The sequence below is a fragment of the Berghia stephanieae genome, chromosome 15, assembly GCF_034508935.2.
Source record: "Berghia stephanieae isolate SIO BIC M18660-M18661 chromosome 15, UCSD_Bste_1.3, whole genome shotgun sequence".
Lineage (NCBI taxonomy): Eukaryota > Metazoa > Mollusca > Gastropoda > Nudibranchia > Aeolidiidae > Berghia > Berghia stephanieae.
The window spans coordinates 4,619,906-4,626,346 of NC_088374.1; positions in this window are offsets into that span (position 1 = coordinate 4,619,906).

Here is a 6,441-nt window from a genome sequence, read left to right on the forward strand (position 1 = left end):
GGATAAGCAAGGTAACGGATGATATGAAAGAACTGGGCATAGAGGAAGGCGATGCCTGAACCGAGAAACATGGAGATGTGGCATTCATTATGGCAACCCTGAAAAATGCGGGATGAGCTGAAAGAAGAAAAGAAGAAGAAGAAATCGTCATAGGGCGATGAATATTCACTGCTGGTCATATCATAAACGGAGTGACTATTCTCATCCCCGGGGTGAAAGCTCGATCGCTTTTCTATCTCATCCCGGGGGGAAGCTCGATCGCTTTTTCTATTCTCATCCCGGGGGTGAGAATAGAGGCGCCATCATAGTAATACTGTATTCCAGTCATATTGGTCGTATCGAATGTTATTTGGATTACCGATGTTTTTTGGTTTGTTTGGTTGGGTTGTTGTTTTTTTTGATGCTCTGAACCGAGATGCATGGAGATGCGGCATTCATTATTGAACTCTGTAACCTGCTGGATGAGCTGAAAGAAGAAGAAAAAAATACTAGCAATAGGGAATGAGATTAGCGGAAGAGTAGCGTTCCTTGATTGGAATCACGAGCGGAAACGTTATTAGAGAGAGAACGTCATGTTGGTTGTGAGGCATGAGACACTTCACCGAAAGCGAGGACGAGAGAGACGCATGCGCAAAACCATTTTGACGTTCTCTCTGTAAAGTGACGTCCAATCAAGGGACGCTACTCTTCCGCTAAATCTCATTCCCAAAAGAGGTAACAAAATAATTAACATAAAATAACATGGTCTAATAAGGGGACATAATCCATAGCAAGCTAACTCAAAGAACATATTGTAGATTATCTTCCGTTGTGAGGCTATGTTGTCTTGTATGACACTAGTTTTTCGATGGAAGATCCTGAGTTCGAGCCTCACTCGGCGCATAGTTGAGTCCCTTGGAAAAGACTCTTTACTCACATTCTCTCACCGTACTCAGGTGTAAAATGAGTACCTGATCCTTAAGAGCGTTGTCTCTGTCCGAAAAAAAAAAATCAATATCGCCTAACAGGCCTCAAAAGTCTCGTTCTACATGTTGGTTGTTACTGTTGGCTAGGGATCCTTTGTAAAGCGCTTTGAGCACGTTTATTGGAGATTGCTCTATATAAAAAAACAGACCAAGCTCAAGATCATTCACAATTATTGAATGAGATTAGCGGAAGAGTAGCATCCCTTGATTGGACGTCACCCATAGTCTGTGACGTCACCGGCGAAAAGTTATTAGAGAGAGAACGTCAGTTGAAGTCCCGGTCGAGCCCCGCTACAGGCACTTTCATTTTTTTTTCCTTGAGCAAGATTATTAACCCCGATTTGCTCATTTGGACAACATGGTGATTCCTGTTGACATCAGACATCCTGTTTGATGACTATCAATATTCCTTCGTGAAATGACTAGGCGACGATATCTTATTACGTCGTGGCGGAAGGGCATAATTATTTTAATAAATCATTATCTTATGGATGAATGAATGAAGACTGAATAACGAATGAAGGAATGAAGAAGTGAATGGGTGAATGAATGAAGAAATGAAGGGATGAATAGAATAAATGAATGAATGAATAGATTGAATGAAGAGATGAATGGGTGAATAGAATGAAATGAAGAAAAGGATGAATAAAATGAATGAATGAATAGATAAATGAATAATTGAATGGATGAAGGGCTGAATTAATGAATGAATGAATCAATGCTAACAATAAATAACAATTATAAATAATTTTGTGAGCATGGAGCATGGAGCATGAGCAATCTTGGGTCAACAAAAACAACAATGTACACTCGATTACGGATCGAACCCAAATTAGCTCGCTTTTTTTTTTATTTTATTTTAAAAATTATGTTTGTTTTGTTTTTAGAGTCGCGAGTTTATATTTACAAGGGAAATAATCATTTGTCGAGTGGTTTCAATATCGAGGGCCAGAATTAACTGAGTCATTTCCCTTGGCACGATTTTCACTCTCGTTCTACGAGACTTCCTCGCGTTGCCTAGGAAAACATGGTGGCTTCTCCGACGCTTTCTCGTCGATAGAAGCAAGAAGAGTCCCCAAAAATAGACACCAATCAAATCAAACAATATAGATACTTAACACGAGTGAAAAGTAAAGATTTTTATTTAAGGCTGGACTATACAGTTGAACAATGAGTAGCAAATTAAACGTGAAAGCGAAAGGAAAAGACGGTCGACCGAAATCTTCAGGTAAGTTATGTTAAAGTTGTCTTGAGTCTTGAGTCTTGCCGATTATTATTATTGACATAACAAATGACAAGACTTTTTCACTCCCCTCTCTCCTCTCTCCCCAACTCCCGATTCCACAATCCTCTCCAAACCCCCACCCACCCCCACCCCCTTTCTCATTATACTTTTCTGTTAAGACTGTATTGATCGACCTAACGACTTCTCCCGTTACTATCACTAACCGCCGAATGTTTGCATTGAGTTAATTTATTCTTTTGACACAGCTAGGCCATTGTTGTGGTTGTATCGAATATCAATTTTATGGTTACTGTTGACTTTCTCTCCCTCTCCACCACCAACTATGGCTATTATAACTATTATCGTTTCTCCGCCGGTCCCGTTTCTTTTTACATAATATTAGCGTGTAAATGAGAACAAATGTGTCCAGTCGTCTCTATCCGGTGTGTTGATGTCGGGGTGAAAGAGATCAAGAGATGAAGAAAAGTGAAATTCAACCTTAAATTATTACCTACCTGGATACCTCTGTATAGAGCTTTTAGACTTGGTGTAGTCTCCTTCGCTCCTCCTCATCTATTAATGATTGGACCAATTTTTATAATTGAACTTGTTTCCTAGGGTGTTGCTTATCTCCAACTCTGCTTTGAATTTATTCAAATTTTTTGCTGATACTGTGGTTTCTTGTAGTTTATTTCCAGTTATTTACAATTCTAGATGAAAAAAAGTTCCTTCTTTCATTTGTTTAAAACGTTCTTTTTTCAGTTTCTTGCTGTTTCCTCGTGTCTGAATGTTCTTGTTTGGTTTAAGGAATCCTGCCTCTACCCTGTCTATTCCCTTTACTATTTTATATGTTTGGATCATATCTCCCCTTCTTCTCCTGTAATCTAAGGTCGGGAGATTTAATTCTTTCAATCTCTCACAGTATGTTTTGTCTTTCAGGTGTGTGATAAGTTTTGTTGCTCTCCTTTGCACTCTTTCCAAACAGTCTTTGTCTCCCTCAAACTTCGGATACCATATGCAGTTAGCAATATTCCAGCTTTGATCTAACCATAGTCTTGTAGATGGTAGTCATGTGTTTTGTTTTCAGATTCTTGAAATTTCTTTTCACTATTCCGAGTGTTTTACTAGCCTTAGATTGAACATCTTTAATTTGCTTCTTGAAGTTTAGCTTCCTATCAATAAATACTCCTAGGTCTTTTTCCCCATTGGATTTCTGCAGGGGTTTTTCTTTCATATATAGTTTGCTTCTCTGTTGTTTTTCCTCGGTGAAGAACTGCACAATTATCTACATTGAACTCCATCTACCATATTTCGGACCATTCTTCAAGCTTTTTCAAATCTTGTTGTAAGGTGTTTCTTTCTTCTTCTGTATTAGCTACTCCATAGAGCTTAGTATCATCGGCAAAGATTTTACATTTAGATGATAGATTGTCTGGCAAGTCATTGATATAAATCAGGAAGAGAACTGGTCCCAGTACACTTCCTTGTGGAACTCCACTTGTTACCAGTCTCTCTGTTGATGCTGTTCCATTCACTATCACTTTTTGTCTTCTATCTTTGAGGAAATCTCGGACCCATTTGACTGTCTGATCATTAATTTGATACTGTTCCAATTTCCTGATTAAGGCGCCAGTGTGGAACTTTGTCAAATGCCTTTCTGAAGTCGAGGTATATGACATCTAAATTGTTGCCTAATTCCAGGTCTCTCGTCAGTCATCCATTGTTTCAAGTAGGTTTGTTACTGTAGACCTTCCCGCCATGAAACCATGTGATATTTGCTGAATAGTTTGTTCTTGGTCATATGATCAACCATTTCTTCTCTAATCAGCTGTTCCATGAGCTTGCAGACGACAGATGTCAGGCTCACTGGTCTGTAGTTTTCTGGATTTTTCTGTCTCCCTTCTTGAATATGGCTGTGACGTTAGCTTCTTTCCATTCCCTTGGTAGTCTTCCTTCTTTCATCGACTGGTTAAATATCTTGGTTAGGGGTTCTACTAGCTGCTCTGCTAAGTTTTTTAGGATGTAAGGATGAAGTTTGTCAGGTCCAGGTGATTTACTCTCCTTTAGGTTTTGTAGTCTCTTCATTAACTCTCTCTTCAGTAATCGGCCATTGTGTAGTATCTATATTACTTGTTTAGCAATATCTGGCAAGTTTTTCTGGTTCTCCACTGTAAAGACACTTGCAAAGAAGAGATTTAGCACCTCTGCCTTGTCTTCATCTTCAGATGCCCAAGTGCCATCTTCTTTTTTTATGTCACGGTTCCCTGTCTTGTCTTCATTTTACTGTTTACATAACTCCAGAATACTTTAGGATTTTCTTTCGTTTCCTCTGCTATCTTGTTCTCATACTTTTGATGCGCTTGTCGGACTATTTTAGTAGTTGCGTTTCTCACTCTTTTGTATTTGTCCCAATCCTCTTCCTTTTTGCTTCTAGAGTATCTTCTATTTACTGCCTTCTTCTTCCGTAATGCCTCTCTCACTTTCTGCGTCATCCAAGGTTGATTTCTCTTCCCAACCCGGTTCCCTCTGCTTTTCGGGATGTTTTTTCCGAAGCATTGGGTTAAGTACTCTGGTAAATCTACTCCAGTTGTTTCCTACGGTGTCCTCGATTAGTATTTCCTCCCATTTGATATGCCCCAGTTCCTCTTTCATACTCTCTAGATCAGCCTTCCTATATCTGAGTGTCAGTTTTTCATCTACAGTCTCTGATGTCGCCCTCAGTTTAGGAATATGGTCGCATGGTCGCAAACTCAAACATTTTCCTTACAACAGCCACTTAATAATCTCTATATTTTTTTTTCCTGAATTTTTTCTTCTTCAGAAATCATTAAGTTACACCGAGAATTTAAAGGTTTTTAGAACCTATTAATATTAGCTCTTAAACGATGGAATAAATGTTGGCACAGGTCTGTTTTCGTTCTTTTTATTTTCCACAAGTCTGTTTTTTTTTTTTTTTGTGTTCTTTTTATTTTCCACAAGCCTGTTTTTGTGTTCTTTTTCTTTTCTTTTTTCTACTATCTAGTTCAATCGTTTCCGTCCACTTCAACGTGTACGTATATGCAAGTCTGATAACGCAACTGGTTATGGTCTCAATGTAGGGGAGGTTTTCCGCACCTTCCTAGGGCTAGGCTAAGGGAAACAACCCAAGTATTCTTTTGACTTAACCAAAGAAAACGTAAAAACAGGTACCTTTAACTAATCCAATAAAATAAAAAATGTGACCCTTCACCTCAAAACGGTATTAAGTCGGCGGGATGGTTAAGATGTTGAAAATTGAATTTATAGCCAGACATATCAGACTTGTGTTGAGTTTGTATGTTTTATTGAGGAGAATGGCAACCATACTTTAGGGTGCTACTGCCAACAATTTATATTTTTGACCAGTTGAACATTAAATTCGGCTTTCAAGCATCTGGTGCGTTCCGACATAATATCGTTGTGAGTTGATGGGTCACAAATTCTAGGACCTTTACAAAGACCTATAACTATAAACAAAATAATTTTCAAATTTACTTTTGATATAGGGCAATATCACTAAACATGCTCAAAGCGCTTTACAAGGGGTCCCCTGGCCAACAGCAACACTTAACATGCAGACGAACATGATGCCTATTAGGTGATATTACACAATTTGGTATGTGTGTTGGACCCGCGGTGTCCAGTAGTCGGTGAGAGAAGGCTCTAGTAATGAATAACCTGAATTTGATACAAATTTTTTTGGATTCGTGGATAGCTCATAAGGTAGAGTCACTCTCTCACCGGCCAGGTCGGAGTTGTCGTACCAATAAGGTCGCGGGTTCAAACCCCATCACCGCCACGAACATTTTTTATTCGCTATTGTCTTCTGGCACTTTTCTATTCACTTCATCTCTTGTAGTTACCAACAATTTTTTAGGACAGGGACAATACTGACTGTTAATGGCCAGGTACTCATTATACACCTGAGTAGGGTAAGGGAATGTGAGTAAAGAGTCTTTTCCAAGGATTCAACTATGCACGAGTGAGGCTCAAACCCAGGATCTTCCAATCCGAAAGTGAGTGTCATACCACTAGACCACATAGCCGGTGCACTAACCCAAATTAAAAAAAAAAAACCTTGGACTGCTTTGCATTACTTTTCAATATTTCAACGACAAAATGGCTGCTGAGAACCAAAGCAGTGGTGCGGTTATGTGGTCTAGTGGTATGACACTCGCTTTCGGATCGGAAGTTCCTGGGTTCGAGCCTCGCTCAGCGCATAGTTGAGTCCTT